Here is a 20,574-nt window from a genome sequence, read left to right as displayed (position 1 = left end):
TTATTTATTAATTTATTTTTTGAAAGCGAGAGAAAGACAGGGAAAGAGAGTATGTGAGGCACCAAGAGAGGGGCAGAGAGATAATCCTAAGCAAACTCCATACCCATCCCTGAGCAATGTGGGGCTCGATCTCACAACACTGAGATCATTACCTGAGCCAAAATCAAGAGTCAGACACTTAACCAACTGAGCCACCAAAGCACCCCAAAGTGCAGAGATTAAGAATTTGCCTAAAGTCATATGCTGAATGAATCATAATTTGAACCCAGATAATCAAGGTTCAGAGTCCATACTCAAACCAATGTAGTTACGCTGTTCTGCTACCATTATATGATTCGTGATAGTGTTTCTGTGACTGTTTTTGTTTTCTACATAGCTGATTTCATCTGAAAGAGGTTCATTCCCAGGGGTTTTGTTTGTTTGCTTGCTTGCTTGCTTATTTTTTGCAGGAGGTGGGGGAGTTGGTTGTTTTTCTAATCTAGAAGTCCTTATGTCAGAGACATCATTGATATAATGGTAAGAATGTTTAATACCAGCATTCTGGTCACACTTCTGTCTGAATCTCAGAGTAGCACAAGCCACCAAAGCAATCATACTGTCAAATGAAATAATATTGGTTTGCCTGGCATCCTCACTCTACCCACAATTTCAAACCATTTGAACTCTACTCATGTCCAATTTCTGTCTCATTTTTACCAACAGAATATGCAAAAGTCGGAGGTCGGTGACAAAAAAGTATACAGTACTAACAACGGTTCATCCTGGTAGGACTGACAGATGACTCAAATCTACAGATTCTGCTTTTTGTCTTTTTGTTCATCACCTATCTGCTGAGTGTAATTGGAAACTTAACCATCATCACCCTCACATTTGTAGATTCTTGTCTGAAAACTCCTATGTACTTCTTTCTCCAGAATTTCTCATATCTAGAAGTCTCTGTTACCACTGTCTGTATTCTGATATATCTGCATACCCTTGATTAACAATACAGTTAGCTATAATCCTTGTGCCACTCAATTATTTTTTGTTATTGTCTTGGGTGTGACTGAAATTTGCCTCCTCACAGCCATGTCCTATGACCACTATGTGGCCATCTGCAAACCCCTGCATTACATGACCATCATGAACAACAGGCTCTGCATCAAGTTCCTTATTGGATGTTATATGTTAGCTTTGCTCATCATCCTCCTACCCTATATCATGAGCTTCAAGCTCGAGTTTTGTGACTCCAATGTCATAGATCACTATGGCTGTGATGCTGCTCCCATCCTGAAGATTACCTGCTCAGACACAGAGTTTATTGAGCGATTTGTCTTGGTCCTCGTTGTGTTGACACTCATTTTCACCTTGGTGTGTGTAATTCTGTCCTACACATACATCATCAGGACCATTCTCAGATTTCCTTCTGTCTTTTGTCCTAAAGAAAAAGGCTTTTTCTACTTGATATTCCCATATAATTGTGGTTTCTATTACTTATGGAAGCTGCATCTTTATCTATATCAAACCTCATGCAAAAGAAGGGGTTGCTATTAATAAGGTGGTGTCAGTGCTTACCACCTCAGTTGCCCCAGTGATGAATCCCTTTATTTATACTCTGAGGAACAAGCAAGTGGTACAAGCTTTCAAAGAATCAAAAGGGCTGCATCTATCTCAAAGAATTAAAGGACTAGTAATTTAAAAGATCAACATGTAAAAAAAAAAAAACCTCCACATACCCACTTTTAACAGTCTTATTGAGATAGAATTTAACCACTATATAGAAGTCATTCAATTTTAAGTCTACTACTGAATAAATTCTAGAAAAGTAATAGAGTTTCACAACCACCACCATGATCCAGTTTCAGCACACTTCCATCAATCCAAACAGTTCCCTGATGACAACTGTCAGTCAATCATCACTTCTAATCCCTGGTGCTACCACTAATCTGTTTTCTGTCTATAAAATTGCCTTTTCTGGACACTTTATATAAATGGAAACATATATTACGTAGTATTTTGTTATCTATCTTCTTCATTAAGCATAATGTTTCTAAGGTTCATCCCTGTTGTAGCGCTTCTCACTATTCCTTTTTCGAGTAAATAGTTTTCCATTATATGGATATACCACATGTGTGCTTATTCACTTACTAATTGATGGAGATTCAAATTGTTTCCATGTCACTATGAGACAAACGTTTTCATTTCTTTGTACCTACAAGTGGAATTGTTGAGTTATCTGGTATCGACCAAGCTGTTTTCCAAATTTCTGCCATTTCATATTCCACCAGTAATTCCTTCATAGCAAGGTATGAAGGGTCCAAATTCTTCACACAATCACAAATGCTTGATTTTGACTTTTGTTTATTATGGCTATTTTTAGAGATATGTAGAAGCACCTGATTGTAAGTTTTTTTAAGATTTTATTTATTCATGAGAGACACAGAGAGAAAGGCAGAGACACAGGCAGAGGGAGAAGCAGGCTCCCTGCAGGGAGCCCGATGCAGGACCCAATCCTAGGGCCCTGGGATCATGCCCCGAGCGGAAGGCAGATGCTCAACCACTGAGCCACCCAGGTGCCCCCTGATTGTAAGTTTAATTTGCATTTCCCTCAAGACAAATGATATTGAGTTTCAGATGCTTATTATCCATTTGCATATCTTCTTTAGTGAAATTTCTATTCAAATCATATGCCCATTTTTCAATTCGGTTGCTTATTTCCTTATTTGAATTGTATATATTGTGATACAGGTCCTTTATCAGATGTATGATTTGTAAACATTTTCTCCCAGTCAGTGGCTTGATTGTTGGCTGTTATTCATTTTCTAAAGGAGACTCTAGAGGATGCCTGGATGGCTCAGTGGTTTAGCACCTGCCTTCGGCCCATGGCTTGGTCCTAGAAGCCTGGGATTGGGTCCCACATTGGGCTCCCTGCATAGAGTCTGCTTCTCGCTCTGCCTGTGTCTTTGCCTCTGTGTGTGTGTGTGTCTCATGGATAAATAAACAAAATCTTTTTTAAAAAAAATTTTAAACGGGGACTTTCTAAAGTGCTAAATTTTTAATTTTGATGAAGTCTATTTTTTCCATTTTTTATTGATAAATATGCTTTTAGTGTCATATCTAAGAAATGTTTTCTTAATTTCTCTTTCTTCAGTCTCACTGTTAGTGTATAGAAATGCCACGGACTTCTGGACATTGATTTGTATCCTGCCACACTGCCAAATTACTGTATGAGTTCTAGCAAACTTGGGTGGAGTCCTTTGTGTTTTCTATGTAGAGTATCATGTCATCAGCGAAGACAGAGAGTTTGACTTCTTCTTTGCCAATTGCACCCAAAAGCATAAGATACCTAGGAATAACCTAAGCAAAGAGGTAAAGGATCTATACCCTAAAAACGATAGAAAACTTTTGAAAGAAATTGAGGAAGACACAAAGAGATGGAAAAATATTCCATGCTCATGGATTGGAAGAATTAATACTGTGAAAATGTCAAAGTTACCTAGGGCAATTTACACGTTTAATGCAATCCCTATAAAAATACCATGGACTTTCTTCAGATAGTTGGAACAAATTATTTTAAGATTTGTGTGGAATCAGAAAAGACTCCGAATAGCCAAGGGAATCTTAAAAAACAAAACCATAGCTGGGCACATCACAATGCAGATTTCAGGTTGTACTACAAAGCTGCGGTCATCAAGACAGTGTTGTAATGGCACAAAAACAGACACATAGATCAATGGAACAGAATAGAGAATCCAGAAGTGGACCCTCAACTTTATGGTCAACTAATATTCGATAAAGGAGGAAAGACTATCCACTGGAAGAAAGTCTCTTCAATAAATGGTGCTGGGAAAATTGGACATCCACATGCAGAAGAATGAACCTAGACCACTCTATTGCACCATACACAAAGATAAACTCAAAATGGATGAAAGATCTAAATGTGAGACAAGATTCCATCAAAATCCTGCAGGAGAACACAGGCAACACCGTTTTTGAACTCAGCCGCAGTAACTTCTTGCAAGATACATCCACGAAGGCAAAAGAAACAAAAGCAAAAATGAACTATTGGGACTTCATCAAGATAAGAAGCTTTTGCACAGCAAAGGATACAGTCAACAAAACTCAAAGACAACCTACAGAACGGGAGAAGATATTTGCAAATGACATATCAGATAAAGGGCTAGTTTCCAAGATCTATAAAGAACTTATCAAACTCAACACCAAAGAAACAAACAATCCAATCATGAAATGGGCAAAAGACATGAACAGAAATCTCACAGAGGAAGACATAGACATGGCCAACATGCACATGAGAAAATGCTCCGCATCACTTGCCATCAGGGAAATACAAATCAAAACGACAATTAGATACCACCTCACACCGGTGAGAATGGGGACAATTAACAAGGCAGGAAACCACAAATTTTGGAGAGGATGTGGAGAAAAGGGAACCCTCTTACACTGTTGGTGGGAATGTGAACTGGTGCAGCCACTCTGGAAAGCTGTGTGGTGGTTCCTCAAAGAGTTAAAAATAGACCTGCTCTAGACCCAGCAATTGCACTGTTGGGAATTTACCCCAAAGATTCAGATGCAATGGAACGCCAGGACACCTGCTCCCTGATGTTTCTAGCAGCAATGTCCACAATAGCCAAACTGTGGAAGGAACCTGGTGTCCATCGAAAGATGAATGGATAAAGAAGATGTGGTTTATGTATACAATGGAATATTACTCAGCCATTAGAAACGACAAATACCCACCATTTGCTTCGACGTGGATGGAACTGGAGGATATTATGCTGAGTGAAATAAGTCAATCAGAGAAGGACAAAAATTATATGGTCTCGTTCATTTGGGGAATATAAATAATAGTGAAAGGGAATATAGGGGAAGGAGAAAAAGTAAGTGGGAAATATCAGAAAGGGAGACAGAACATGAAAGACTCCTAACTCTGAGAAACGAACTAGGGGTTGTGGAAGGGGAGGTGGGTGGGGGTTGGGGGTGACTGGGTGACAGGCACCAAGGGGGGCACTTGACGGAATGAGCACTGGGTGTTATTCTGTATGTTGGCAAATTGAACACCAATAAAAAATAAATTTATTATTAAAAAAAGGAGGGGGCTCCAGGCGGAGGGCGTAGCGCCCTGCTGTCTTCAGGAGCTGAGACCTGGGAGGGTGATTCCAGCAGCACAGGCCCCAGAGCCCAGGGCGCCAGGAAACACAGCCCCCGATCCTGCTCTCCCCCCGAGACAGGCAGGGGCGGGGAGGGCACAGGACAGTGAGGACGCTCCTGTCCCAGGTGCCCCAAGCTGTGCAGGTCAGGGCCCTCCGCCCCAGAACCACCTAGGCCAGTGGGGACTGGGAGCTGGGGTAGTTACTGTGGGAGTTGACTCCAGAGCTGGGGACCTGGCCGCAGTCAGTGTTGTTCCTCCTGGAGTCACCTGGTGCTTCCAGAGGTGGGGCCACCAGGGATTAGAGGCATCATCTCATGGGGTCAACAGTTCCCATAAGTTTGCACCTGGCAGGGGGCAGGGCAGCTCCCCCAGGTGCACACACCTGATAATCAGCACAGCAGGCCCCTCCCATAGAAGACCAACTGGAAGGACAGGGAATAGCAAGTTCTGGGCCAAGACACTGGAAAGCTCCATGAGAAGTCAAGGGATTTACAGTATACAGAACTAGAGGGTACCCCTCCTTTGTTTTTTTTCTTTTTTTCCTTTTTCCAGTACACCTCATTTATATATTGCACTATAAATTTCAAATTATTTTTTCTCTTTTCCCACCTTAACTACAATATTTTACCAACTCTTCATTTTTAAGTTTCTTCCTTTTCACATTCATATTTCTAGAATTACAAGTCCTAGCTATATTTTGCAGTTCTAGATTCCCATTAACATACTCAACTTAATTTTGGAAGATATAAGACTTTTTGTTTTGTTTGTTATCCGTTCTTTATTTTCTCTGCCTCATTTTGTTCTATAATGAGGGAAGTCAATACCTTCTAAAACCAAACCAGCATGCACCCAGACCCAAGTGGTATACCGTGCTGGTTCATTCTGTGAGATTACATTGTCTCCTCATTCTCTTTCTGCCTGCCTATTTTATCTTGTTCACGTTTTTTGCACTCAGTGGTGGGGCTTTCTACAAGTATTTCTGGTTTATATAAATTTGGGACTGAACATCTTCTAACATACAGAATTTAATATACTAAGAACAAGAGGGTCACCCTCTAGGACACCTCAAGTACACTACGTTCTCCCTCAACTACAACTTCGTCACCACCAACATCTCCGACTCCCCCCATTTTTTTCTCCTCCTTTTTTATGTTCCTTTTTTCTCCTATTTACTTTTGCTTTTTTCTCTACTTTGTCTTTTTTTTTCTTCTTTTATCTGATTCTTTGCCTTTTCTTTTTGACTACTTTCTTTTAAAATTTGTTTTTCACTTTAGTAGTCCTTTTGTTTTATTTCATTCTAATCGTTGTTTGCAACTTCTGGTCTCTGACTGCGTCAGAATCATCTAGGGTGAAATTTACTTAGTTTGTGGTTAGTATTCTTCATGCACCTGCTCATACAGCCACTCTGCACTGAGCAAAATGACTAGAGAAAAGAACACACCACAAAAGAAAACATCAGAAACAGTACTCTCTCTTCCACAGAGTTACAGAATTTGGATTACAATTCGACGTCAGAAAGACAATTCAGAAACACAATTATAAACCTACTGGTGGCTCTGGAAAAAAACCTTAAAAGATTCAAGAGACCTCATGAATGTAGAAGTTAGATCTACTCAGGCAAAAATGAAAAATCAATTAAATGAGATGCAATCCAAACTGGAGGTCCTAATGACGAGAGTTAATGAGGTGGAAGAAACAGTGAGTGACATAGAAGACAAGTTGATGGCAAGTAAGGAAGATGAGGAAAAAAGAGAAAGACCATGAGAAAAGGTTAAGGAAATAAATGATAACCTCAGAATTAAAATCTATGTATATTTTGGTTCCAGAGAGGGCCAAGAGACACAGAGGGCTAGAAAGCATATTTGAACAAATCACAGCTGAGAAGGTCCCTAATTTGGGGAGAGAAACAGGCATTCAGATCCAGGAGATAAAGACGTCCCTGATAAAATCAATAAAAACTGTTCAACACCTCGACATTTAATAGTGAAACTTGAAAATTCCAAACATCAAAAGGTCATTAAAGCAGCAAGAGAGAAGAAATCTCTAAATTTATGGGGAAAAATATTAGATTAACAGCAGACCTCTCCACAGAGACCTGGCAGGCCAGAAAGGGCAGGCAGGATCTACTCAGGGTACTAAAGGAGAAAAACATGCAGCCAAGAATACTTTATCAAACAAGGCTCTCATTCAGAATAGAAGGAGAGATAAAGAGCTTCCAAGAGAGGCAGAAACTGAAAGAATATGTGACCACCAACCCAGCTCTCCAAGTAATATTAAGGGGGACCCTGTAAAAGAGGAAGCCCAAAGAAATAATCCACAAAAACAGGGACTGAATAGGTATTATGATGACACTAAATTCCTATCTTTCAATAGTAACCTGGAACATGAATGGGCTTAATGATTCCATCAAAAGGCACAGGGTTTCAGACTGGATAAAACAGCAAGACCCATCTATTTGCTGTCTACAAGAGACTCATTTAAGACCTAAGAACACCTACAGCCTGAAAATGAAAGGTTGGAGAACAATTTACCATTCAAATAGTCCTCAAAGGAAAGCTGGGGTATCAATCCTCATATCAGATAAATTAAAGTTTATCCCAAAGGCTGTAGTAAGAGATGAAAAAGGACACGATATCATACTTAAAGGATCTATCCGGAGGGAGGGGCAAGATGGCAGAAGAGTAGGATCCCCAAATCACCTGTCCCACCAAATTACCTAGATAACCTTCAAATCATCCTGAAAATCTACGAATTCGGCCTGAGATTTAAAGAGAGACCAGCTGGAATGCTACAGTGAGAAGAGTTCGAGCTTCTATCAAGGTAGGAAGATGGAGGGAAAAAGAAATAAAGATACAAAAGGCCTCCAAGGGGGAGGGGGCCCACGAGGAGCCGAGCTAAGGCCAGGGCGAGTGGCCCCAGGACAGGAGAGCTCCGTCCAGGAGAAGCAGGAGCTGCACCAACCTTCCCGGGCGGAAAGGCGACCCTAGGGAGTTAGAGCAGGACCCCAGGAGGGCGGAGATGCCCTCAGGCTCCCTGGGACACTAACAGACACCTGCGCCCCGGGGAGAGCAGGCCGAGCTCCCTAAAGGGCTGCAGGGCACACGGCTAGACCTGGCAGCAGCTCAGAGGGGCTCCGGCGGCGGCTCCGCTGAGGGGGCTGCGCACCCGGGAGCAGCTCGGAGGGGCTCAGGCGGCGCCTCCTTGGAGGGCGCTGCGAGGCTGGAGTGCGAATCCAACACCACAGGCCTGGGAGCACAGGGCGCTGGGGACACAGCCCAGGATCCGGCCTCCCCCCAGGACAGGCACAGGCCGGGAGGACCCAGGACAGCAAGGACGCTCCTGCCCTGAGCTGAGCAGATCAGCAGCCCCGCCCCCGAAGCATCCAGGCCCTGCAGACGGAGAGCTCTGTAGTTACTGCGGGGGCTGAAGCCAGGGCTCCAGAGGTTGTACCTCCTGGGGCCTCACAGGGTAAACAACCCCCACTGAGCCCTGAACCAGGCAGGGGGCAAAGCAGCTCCCCCAAGTACTAACACCTGAAAATCAGCACAACAGGCCCCTCCCCCAGAAGACCAGCTAGACGGACAAGTTCCAGGGGAAGTCAAGGGACTTAAAGTATACAGAATCAGAAGATACATCCCCGTGTTTTTTTGTTTTGATTTGTTTTTTTTTGTGTGTGTGTGTGTTTCTTTTTTTTTTTTTTTTTGCTTTTTGATTTCTGATTGCTCCCCCCACCCTTTTATCCTTTCTTTCTTTTTCTTTCTCTTTTTCTTCTCTTTTTCCTTTTTCTTCCTTTTTTCTTTTTCCTTTTTCTCTTTACTTTCCTTCTTTCTCTCCTCTCTTTTGCTCCTTTTCCCAATACAACTTGTTTTTGACCACTCTGCACTGAGCAAAATGAATAGAAGGAAAACCTCACCTCAAAATAAAGAATCAGAAACACTCCTCTCTCCCACAGAGTTACAAAATTTGGATTACAATTCAATGTCAGAAAGCCAATTCAGAAGCACTATTATACAGCTACTGGTGGCTCTAGAAAAAAGCATAAAGGACTCAAGAGACTTCATGACTGCAGCATTTAGAGCCAATCAGGCAGAAATTAAAAATCAATTGAATGAGATGCAATCCAAACTAGAAGTCATAACGATGAGGGTTAACGAAATGGAAGAACGAGTGAGTGACATAGAAGACAAGTTGATGGCAAAGAGGGAAACTGAGGAAAAAAAGAGACAAGCAATTAAAAGACCATTGAGGATAGATTAAGGGAAATAAACGACAGCCTGAGAAAGAAAAACCTACGTTTAATTGGGGTTCCCTAGGGTGCTGAAAGGGACAGAGGGCCAGAATATGTATTTGAACAAATCATAGCTGAAAACTTTCCTAATCTTGGAAGGGAAACAGGCATTCATATCCAGGAAATAGAGAGATCCCCCCTAAAATCAATAAAAACCATTCAACACCTCGACATCTAATAGTTAAGCTTGCAAATTCCAAAGATAAAGAGAAGATCCTTAAAGCAGCAAGAAACAAGAAATCCCTGACACTTATGGGGAGGAGTATTAGGGTAACAGCAGACCTCTCCACAGAGACCTGGCAGGCAATAAAGGGTTGGCAGGATACATTCAGGGTCCTAAATGAGAAGACCATTCAACCAAGAATACTTTATCCAGCAAGGCTCATTCAAAATGGGAGAGATAAAGAGCTTCGAAGACAGGCAGGAACTGAAAGAATATGTGACCTCCAAACCAGCTCTGCAAGAAATTTTAAGGCGGACTCTTAAAATTCCCCTTTAAGAAGAAGTTCAATGGAACAATCCACAAAAACAAGGAATGAATAGATATCATGATGATACTAAACTCATATCTTTCAATAGTAACTCTGAATGTGAACGGGATTAATGACCCCATCAAAAGGCGCAGGGTTTCAGACTGGATAAAAAAGCAGGACCCATCTATTTGCTGTCTACAAGAGACTCAGTTTAGACAGAAGGACACCTATAGCTTGAAAATAAAAAGTTGGAGAACCATTTACCATTCCAATGGTCCTCAAAAGAAAGCAGAGGTAGCCATCCTTATATCAGATAAACTAAAATTTACCCCAAAGACTGTAGTGAGAGATGAAGAGGGACACTATATGATACTTAAAGGACCTATCCAACAAGAGGACTTAACAATCCTCAATATATATGCCCCGAATGTGGGAGCTGCCAAATATTTAAATCAATTAATAACCAAAGTGAAGAAGTACTTACATAATAACACACTTATACTTGGTGACTTCAATCTAGCTCTTTCTGTATTAGATAGGTCTTCTAAGCACAACAGCTCCAAAGAAACAAGAGCTGTAAATGAGACACTGGACCAGATGGATTTCACAGATATCTACAGAACTTTACATCCAAACTTAACTGAATACACATTTTCTCAAGTGCACATGGAACTTTCTCCAGAATACACTACATACTGGGTCACAAATCGGGTCTGAACTGATACCAAAAGATTGGGATCATCCCTGCATATTCTCAGATCATAATGCCTTGAAATTAGAACTAAATCACAATAAGAACTTTGGAAGGACCTCAAACACGTGGAGGTTAAGGACCATCCTGCTAAAAGATGAAAGGGTCAACCAGGAAATTAAGGAAGAATTAAAAAGATTCATGGAAACTAATGAGAATGAAGATACAACTGTTCAAAATCTTTGGGATGCAGCAAAAGCAGTCCTAAGGGGGAAATACATCGCAATAGAAGCATCCATTCAAAACCTGGAAAGAATGGTCAACTAATATTCGATAAAGGAGGAAAGACTATCCATTGGAAGAAAGACAGTCTCTTCAATAAATGGTGCTGGGAAAATTGGACATCCACATGCAGAAGAATGAACCTAGACCACTCTCTTTCACCATACACAAAGATAAACTCAAAATGGATGAAAGATCTAAATGTGAAACAAGATTCCATCAAAATCCTAGAGAAGAACACAGGCAACACCCTTTTTGAACTCGGCCATAGTAACTTCTTGCAAGATACATCCACGAAGGCAAAAGAAACAAAAGCAAAAATGAACTATTGGGACTTCATCAAGATAAGAAGCTTTTGCACAGCAAAGGATACAGTCAACAAAACTCAAAGACAACCTACAGAATGGGAGAAGATATTTGCAAATGACATATCAGATAAAGGGCTAGTTTCCAAGATCTATAAAGAACTTATCAAACTCAACACCAAAGAAACAAACAATCCAATCATGAAATGGGCAAAAGACATGAACAGAAATCTCACAGAGGAAGACATAGACATGGCCAACATGCACATGAGAAAATGCTCTGCATCACTTGCCATCAGGGAAATACAAATCAAAACCACAATGAGATACCACCTCACACCAGTGAGAATGGGGAACATTAACAAGGCAGGAAACCACAAATGTTGGAGAGGATGCTGGAGAAAAGGGAACCCTCATACACTGTTGGTGGGAATGTGAACTGGTGCAGCCACTCTGGAAAACTGTGTGGAGGTTCCTCAAACAGTTAAAAATATACCTGCCCTACGACCCAGCAATTGCACTGTTGGGGATTTACCCCAAAGATACAAATGCAATGAAACACCGGGACACCTGCACTCCGATGTTTATAGCAGCAATGGCCACGATAGCCAAACTGTGGAAGGAGCCTCGGTGTCCAACAAAAGATGAATGGATAAAGAAGATGTGGTTTATATATACAATGGAATATTACTCAGCCATTAGAAATGACAAATACCCACCATTTGCTTCAACGTGGATGGAACTGGAGGGTATTATGCTGAGTGAAGTAAGCCAGTCGGAGAAGGACAAACATTATATGTTCTCAGTTCATTTGGGGAATATAAATAATAGTGAAAGGGAATATAAGGGAAGGGGGAGGAAATGTGTGGGAAATATCAGAAAGGGAGACAGAACGTAAAGACTGCTAACTCTGGGAAACGAACTAGGGGTGGTGGAAGGGGAGGAGGGCGGGGGGTGGGAGTGAATGGGTGACGGGCACTGGGGGTTATTCTGTATGTTAGTAAATTGAACACCAATAAAAAATAAATTAAAAAAAAAAACAAAACCTGGAAAGAACTCAAATACAAAAGCTAACCTTACACATAAAGGAGCTAGAGAAAAAAACAGCAGCTAGATCCTACACCCAACAGAATGAGAGAGTTAATAAAGATTCGAGCAGAACTCAATGAAATCGAGACCAGAAGAACTGTGGAACACATCAACAGAACCAGGAGTTGGTTCTTTGAAAGAATTAATAAGATAGATAAACCATTAGCCAACCTTATTTAAAAGAAGAGAGAGCAGACTCAAATTAATAAAATCATGAATGAGAAAGGAGAGATCACTACCAACACCAAGGAAATACAAACAATTTTAAAAACATATTATGAACAGCTATATGCCAATAAAGTAGGCAATCTAGAAGAAATTGACACATTTCTGGAAAGCCACAAACTACTAAACTGGAAGAGGAAGAAATAGAAAACCTGAACAGGACAATAACCAGGGAGGAAATTGAAGAAGTCATCAAAAACCTCCCAAGACACAGAAGTCCAGGGCCAGATGGCTTCCCAGGGGAATTCTATCAAACGTTTAAAGAAGAAACCATACCTATTCTACTAAAGCTGTTTGGAAAGATAGAAAGAGATGGAGTACTTCCAAATTCGTTCTATGAGGCCAGCATCACCTCAATTCCAAAACCAGACAAAGACCCCACCAAAAAGGAGAATTACAGACCAATATCCCTGATGAACAGGGATGCAAAAATTCTCAAGATACTAGCCAATCGGATCCAACAGTACATTAAGAAAAGTATTCACCTTGACCAAGTAGGATTTATCCCTGGGACACAAGGCTGGTTCAACACTCATAAAACAATCAATGTGATTCATCATATCAGCAAGAGAAAAACCAAGAACCATATGATCCTCCCATTAGATGCAGAGAAAGCATTTGACAAAATACAGCATCCATTCTTGATCAAAACTCTTGAGAGTGTAGGGATAGAGGCAACATTCCTCGACATCTTAAAAGCCATCTACGAAAAGCCCACAGCAAATATCATTCTCAATGGGGAAGCACTGGGAGCCTTTCCCCTAAGATCAGGAACAAGACAGGGATGTCCACTCTCACCACTGCTGTTCAACATAGTACTGGAAGTCCTAGCTTCTGCAATCAGACAACAAAAAGACATTAAAGGCATTCAAATTTGCAAAGAAGAACTCAAACTCTCCCTCTTCGCCGATGACATGATACTCTACATAGAAAACCCAAAAGCCTCCACCCCAAGATTGCTAGAACTCATACAGCAATTTGGTAGCGTGGCAGGATACAAAATCAATGCCCAGAAATCAGTGGCATTTCTATACACTAACAATGAGACTGAAGAAAGAGAAATTAAGGAGTCAATCCCATTTACAATTGCACCCAAAAGCATAAGATACCTAGGAATAAACCTCACCAAAGAGGTAAAGGATCTAAACCCTAAAAACTATAGAACACTTCTGAAAGAAATTGAGGAAGACACAAAGAGATGGAAAAATATTCCATGCTCATGGATTGGCAGAATTAATATTGTGAAAATGTCAATGTTACCCAGGGCAATGTACACGTTTAATGCAATCCCTATCAAAATACCATGGACTTTCTTCAGAGAGTTAGAACAAATTATTTTAAGATTTGTGTGGAATCAGAAAAGACCCCGAATAGCCAGGGGAATTTTAAAAAAGACAACCATATCTGGGGGCATCACAATGCCAGATTTCAGGTTGTACTACAAAGCTGTGGTCATCAAGACAGTGTGGTACTGGCACAAAAACAGATACATAGATCAATGGAACAGAATAGAGAACCCAGAAGTAGACCCTGAACTTTATGGGCAACTAATATTCGATAAAGGAGGAAAGACTATCCATTGGAAGAAAGACAGTCTCTTCAATAAATGGTGCTGGGAAAATTGGACATCCACATGCAGAAGAATGAAACTAGACCACTCTCTTGCATCATACACAAAGATAAACTCAAAATGGATGAAAGATCTAAATGTGAGACAAGATTCCATCAAAATCCTAGAGGGTAATACAGGCAACACCCCTTGAACCTAGCCACAGTAACTTCTTGCAAGATACATCTGTGGGACCCAGGAAATTTAACAAAATCCCCTACCCCTGGACAAGCAGAGCAGGACTGACTCTATTTTGGGCTGCACCCGCCTTCTGCTGACCTGATTATTACTTAGGGTACTGCCCCGCCCTAGTCTAAGACCAGGACACACCCTAACTGGAAATCCAGCTCAGTGGACCAGCATGACTGTGCAAATTTCTGTGTATCCCATTGGCTACTGGCCCCTATAAAGTTGCTACGCTCTCTTAGTCTCGGGGTCCAAATCCCTGCTCTGCTGCGTCAGGTATACTTGGACCCAGGATCGAGCTTGTAAATAAACCCTCTTGTGATTGCATCGGTGTCGGCTCCTTGGTGGTTTCTTGGATTCGTGATCTTGGGCACAATATTCGGGGCCTCGTCTGGGATCCAAGAAACCTCCAGAACCCCATCCGGAGGGTTACATGCATGGTGAATGCACTCAACTTTTTCCACCTTTTGCACGCATTATTTTCTGAGAGCTCTAAACTCTACTGTACTTGTAGGAATTCCAATCTGTATTGGTTCGGCATTGGCTTAAGCGGACACGCTGGCGGGCCGTCGACCGGGGGTCTTGAGGAGACATCTCTTGCCCTTGCCTGGAGGATGGGGTCCTCATCTGTATAGAGGATGGAGGTCCTCATCTGTAAGGAGGATGGGAGTCCTCATCTGTAAGGAGGACGGAGGTCCTCATCTGTAAGGAGGGCCGGCTGCCAGCCCTCCAGGTTACTTTCTGTTTTGTCCCTGTGGCCGCACGGAACGTTTGTCTGTTACCGTGTTCTTGTTAACTGTTTGCATGGTTGTCTGTGTTACTATGTCCTTGCTAACTGTTTGTGCATTTGTCTGTGTTGTTGGGTCCTTGTTAATCGTCTTTACTGTCTGTGTCTTGGTGTGGATTGGGGACATAATGGGGGAGACAGAAACCACTCCCCTATCTCTTATGCTCTCTCACTTCTTGGATATTAGGGAAAGAGCTCGTATTCTGAGCATAGACATACGGAGAGAGAGATTCCAAATTTATTGTATATGAGAATGGCCAACCTTTGATGTAGGATGGCCCCAGGAAGGAACTTTTCATCTATTATCTTACAGGTTAAGACTGTGATCCTCAGGGACAAACCGGACAGCTACTCTGACCAGGTTCCCTACATCCTGATCTGGCAGGACATGATGGAAAATCCTCCTCCTTGGCTAAAACCATTTTTACCCCCCAAAGCAGGACCCACGGAGATTCTAGCCCTGCAGAAGGCCAAAAAGGAGACCAACTCTATGCCTAAAGCACCCCTTTGTCCATTCTTCCAGGATTCCTCCCTGGAGGACCTGATTCTCCCACCGCCCTACTGGGCATCCCTCCCCACTCCCGCCCCTCCATTGGAGGCATCGGGGGCTGCAGAAGGGGCGCCACCCCTCCCTGACTAGGGAGTCCCTGTGCGCGGGCCAGCAGCGGGGACACACGGTTGGACCCACCGGACGGCCCCACCTCCGAATGTGGGGCCAGCCAACTCCACCGCCCTTCTTTTCTGCGCCATGGGGCCCCCCAGTGAGACTGGCAAACAGCTAATGTTATATTGGCCGTTCTCCACCAGTGATTTATATAATTGGAAAACCCAAAATGCAAAGTTCTCTGATAATCCGAGAGATCTAATTGGGATTTTAGATACTGTTCTCTTTACCCACCAGCCTACTTGGGATGACTGCCAACCGCTCTTGCAGGTTCTCTTCACCACTGAGGAAAGAGAACAAATTCAGGTGGAAGCCCGGAAGTCTGTCCTGGGAGAGGACAGACAGCCGACTCAAAACCCAGACCTCATAAATGCTGCCTTCCCTTTATCCTGCTCCACCTGGGACTACAACTCTGCTGAAGGTAAGAAGATACTCCAGGTCTACCGCCAGACTCTAATGGCAGGTCTCAAGGCTGCCACGTGCAAGCCTACCAATCTGGCCAAGGTCTATGATGTGAGGCAGGGTAAGGATGAGAGTCCAGCAGCCTTCTTAGAGAGAGTCATAGAAGCTATTAGGCAGTACACCCCTATGAACCCAGAAACCCCGGAAACAAAGGCCGCAATTATCATGGCTTTTGTTAACCAGGCCGCTCCGGATATTAAAAAGAAATTACAAAGAGTAGAGAGACTAGGAGAGAAGAGCTTTCAGGACTTAGTGATAGTGGCAGAACGAATAATAATAAAGTCCAGAAGAACAACAAACCAAACTAAGTGACCGGCAGACCCAAAATCTGGCCAAGATCCTGCTGGCCACAACCATGGATGACCCACAGGAAAGATGGAGACATCTCAAGAAGCTGGCTTCAGGGACAGGTAAGGAGTATGGCCCTGGTCCCCCTTGGGAGAATCCTAAGCTGAACAAAAACCAATGCGCCTGTTGCAAAGAGGAGAGCCATTGGGTAAAAAGCTGCCCTAACAAAAGATCTAAGGTCCCTGCCAAGATCTTAGAAATGGAAGACCTGGACAATTAGGGGAGTCAGGGTTTGGCACCCCTCCCCGAGCCCAGGGTAACTCTTAAAGTGGAGGGGCAACCTGTTGAATTCCTAGTGGACACTGGGGCACAACATTCGGTTTTATTACAACCCCAAGGGAAATTGGCAAACAAAACTTCATGGGTGCAAGGGGCTACGGGCACCAAACAATACTCATGGACTACCCGAAGAACTGTGGATCTCGGCACGGGCCGGGTATCCTACTCCTTCATGGTCATCCCTGAGTGTCCCTACCCGTTGTTAGGTCGGGATTTGCTCACCACGATGGGGGCACAAATTTGCTTCCACCTCAAAGGGGCAAAAGTCCTAAACAAGAAGGGGCACCCAATTCAGGTGCTTGTCCTGAGTTTAGAAGATGAATATCGTCTCCACCAAATGCCCTCAGCCCCAATGACTGACATTGACCATTGGCTGCGGGAATTTCCCCAAGCGTGGGCAGAAACTGGGGGAATTGGGCTGGCCCAGCATTGACCGGCCATATACATAGAACTAAAGCCGGGGGCAGACCCTGTCAGGGTCCGCCAATACCCCATGCCTCTAGTAGCATGAAAGGGAATCACACCCCACATACGGCGACTACTGGACTCAGGCATATTAAGGCCCTGCCAATCGGCATAGAACACTCCCTTGCTGCCAGTTCAGAAACTGCACTCTAATGATTACAGGCCAGTCCAGGACTTGAGGGAAGTCAACTGGCGAGTAGAGGATATGCACCCTACGGTCCCAAACCCATACACCCTCCTCTCCACCCTGCCTCCAGACAAAACTTGGTATACAGTATTAGATTTAAAAGATGCCTTTTTCAGCCTGCCTTTAGTGCCCAGGAACCAAGACCTCTTCACCTTTGAATGGACGGACCCTGAGAAAGGCATCAATGGCCAGCTGTCTGGCAGAGCCACTGGCAGCCGGAACGTTCGCTCAATGGGCAGAACTGATCCCACTGGTCAAGGCGCTGAACATGGGGGAAGGTAAACGAATAAACATCTACACCAACAGCAGGTACGCCTTTGCCACCGCTCACATCCATGGAGCCCTTTACAGGGAGAGAGGGCTTCTAACAGCAGAGGGAAAGACTGTTAAAAGCAAAATGGAGATTCTTGAACTCCTAAAGGCCCTCTGGCTTCCCAAGGCCCTAGCCATCATCCATTGTCCGGGGCACCAAAAGGCAGACACACCAGTAGCCAGGGAAAACTGGCTAGCCAATTTAAAAGCAAAAGAGGCGGCCCTTCTGGTGACCCAGGTCTTAGCTACCACGCTACCTGATCTGGGGGCACTGACCCTGCTTGACACCCCAAACTATACTGATGCTGACTTACACTGGATCAAACGCTAGCCTATGACCCAGTGCTTGCATGGCTGGTGGAAGGCCGCAGACTCCAGCATCATCTTGCCAAAGGAACTAGGATGGCGAGTCCTAGCCGAAATGCATTGGAGTACTCACATGGGAATGAGGAAGATGGAAGACCTCATATGACATGCAAAGATCACTATTAAAGACTCTCGAACAAAGATCGAACAGATTGTGGCAAGCTGCCATGCATGCCAATTAACAAATGCCTCTGCCCATGGATCTAACCCGGGCACCTGGCTCCGAGAGGACCGCCCAGGAGCCTACTGGGAAGTGGACTTCACTGAGGTAAAACCTGGAAAATACGGGTATAGGTATTTACTAGTAATTGTAGATACTTTTTCAGGAGGGACAGAGGCATTTCCCACCAAACATGAAACGGCACAGATCGTGACCAAAAAACTGCTGGAAGACATCGTACCAAGGTATGGTTTTCCTGTCAGAATTGGGTCAGACAATGGCCCAGGATTTGTATCTAAGGTAACACAGGGAGTGGCACTAGTACTTGGGGCAGATTGGAAACTACATTGTGCATATAGGCCCCAGAGCTCAGGACAGGTAGAAAGGATGAACAGAACATTAAAGGAGACCTTAACTAAATTAGCCCTGGAGACTGGCGGGGACTGGGTGACTCGCCTCCCCTTCACCCTATATAAGGTGAGGAACTCCCATATAAGATAGGACTGACTCCCTACGAAATCATGTTCGGTCTTCCTCCACCTGTTATCCCCAATTTAAAACCTGAGGTGCTTGCTAAATTTAATAACCACCAACTTCTTTTCTTCCTCCAAATGTTACAATGAACCCATGAGCAGGTGTGGCCTAAGCTGAGGGCCCTCTACGAGACTGGGCCACCCTAGGACCCCCATCGATTTTGGACAGGTGACTGGGTATATGTGCGGAGATACCAACACCAGACACTTCAACCTCACTGGAAGGGACCCTACCTCATGAACCTGACCACTCCCACTGCTCTTAAGGTCAATGGAATTACTCCCTGAGTCCACTACACACATGTCCGGCCAGCTGACCTACACACCGTTCTCACTGAGTTTGTTACAGAATGGAAAAGCCAACCAGACAAGGACAATCCCCTAAAGCTAAGACTGCACCGTTCTCACTTATTTCCCACCTCCAAGACTCCCTAGTCCGAGGTTGTCCTTCAAAATAGAAGGAGATTAGAATTAGTCTTCTTACAACAAAGGGTTGGGGGGGGGGGTTATGTGCTGCCCTTAATGTAAATAAGAGCGAGAACAGCAACAAGGTTAGTGAAAATCCTGGTTTAATCATTCCCCTGGCTCACTCTGAGAGCAACCTGGACCCATGATTGGGTCCTGCATAGGATCCTCTGAAAAAAGGGGGAATGTGGGACCCAGGAAATTTAACAAAATCCCCTACCCCTGGACAAGCAGAGCAGGACTGACTCTATTTTGGGCTGCACCCACCTTCTGCTGACCTGATTATTACTTAGGGCACTGCCCCGCCCTAGTCAAAGACCATGACACAACCTAACCAGAAATCCAGCTCAGCGGACCAGCATGACTGTGCAACTTTCTGTGTATCCCATTGGCCACTGGCCCCTATAAAGTTGCTAAGCCTCTTTGTCTCGGGGTCCAAGTCCCTGCTCCGCTGCGTCGGGTATACTTGGACCCAGGATCGAGCTTGTAAATAAACCCATTTGTGATTGCATCTGTGTCGGCTCCTTGGCGGTTTCTCGGATTCGCAATCTTGGGCACAACAACATCCACGAAGGCAAAAGAAACAAAAGCAAAAATGAACTATTGGGACTTCATCAAGATAAGAAGCTTTTGAACAGCAAAGGATACAGCCAACAAAACTAAAAGACAACCTACAGAATGAGAGAAGATATTTGCAAATGACGTATCAGATAAAGGGCTAGTTTCCAAGATCTATAAAGAACTTCTTAAACTCAACACCTTAGAAACAAACAATCCAATTATGAAATGGGCAAAAGACCTGAACAGAAATCTCACAGAGGAAGACATAGACATGGCCAACATGCACATGAGAAAATGCTCTGCATCACTTGCCATCTGGGAAATACAAATCAAAATGACAATGAGGTACCACCTCTCACCAGTGATAATGGGGAAATTTAACAAGGCAGGAAACCACAAATTTTGGAGAGGATGTGGAGAAAAGGGAACCCTCTTACACTGTTGGTGGGAATGTCAACTGGTGCAGCCACTCTGGAAAACTGTGTAGAGGTTCCTCAAAGAGTTAAAAATAGACCTGCCCTAGACCCAGCAATTGCACTGTTGGGGATTTACCCCAAAGATACAGATGCAATGAAAAGCCGGGACACCTGCACCCCAATGTTTCTAGCAGCAATGTCCACAATAGCCAAACTGTGGAAGGAGCCTGGGTGTCCATCAAAAGATGAATGGATAAAGAAGATGTGGTTTA

The 20,574-nt window shown here is 43.6% G+C and overlaps 1 protein-coding gene and 2 pseudogenes across 2 annotated transcripts in view; all 3 read left to right on the top strand.

Moving 5' to 3' along the window:
* LOC112653993 (olfactory receptor 6C68-like) overlaps positions 1-1,713 on the top strand; it is a 28,683-nt pseudogene extending 26,970 nt beyond the window's left edge.
* LOC118353017 (olfactory receptor 6C1) overlaps positions 1-20,574 on the top strand; it is a 51,700-nt gene that overhangs the window by 24,512 nt on the left and 6,614 nt on the right. Inside the window, exon 1 of one of the 2 annotated variants that reach the window (XM_049115182.1) lies at positions 15,806-16,169. The exons of the other annotated variant lie outside the window; for it this stretch is intronic. The gene's annotated coding sequence lies outside the window, so the exon portion shown is untranslated. Of the gene's footprint in view, positions 1-15,805; positions 16,170-20,574 lie in introns of those variants that run through there. 2 annotated transcript variants of the gene reach the window in all.
* LOC112674678 (protein NYNRIN-like) lies at positions 18,136-19,295 on the top strand (annotated as a pseudogene).

The sequence above is a fragment of the Canis lupus genome, chromosome 10 (genome assembly GCF_003254725.2).
Source record: "Canis lupus dingo isolate Sandy chromosome 10, ASM325472v2, whole genome shotgun sequence".
Taxonomy (NCBI): Eukaryota; Metazoa; Chordata; class Mammalia; order Carnivora; family Canidae; genus Canis; species Canis lupus.
The sequence above is the reverse complement of the archived record's forward strand: the minus strand, read 5'-3'. Positions and strand labels throughout refer to the sequence as shown.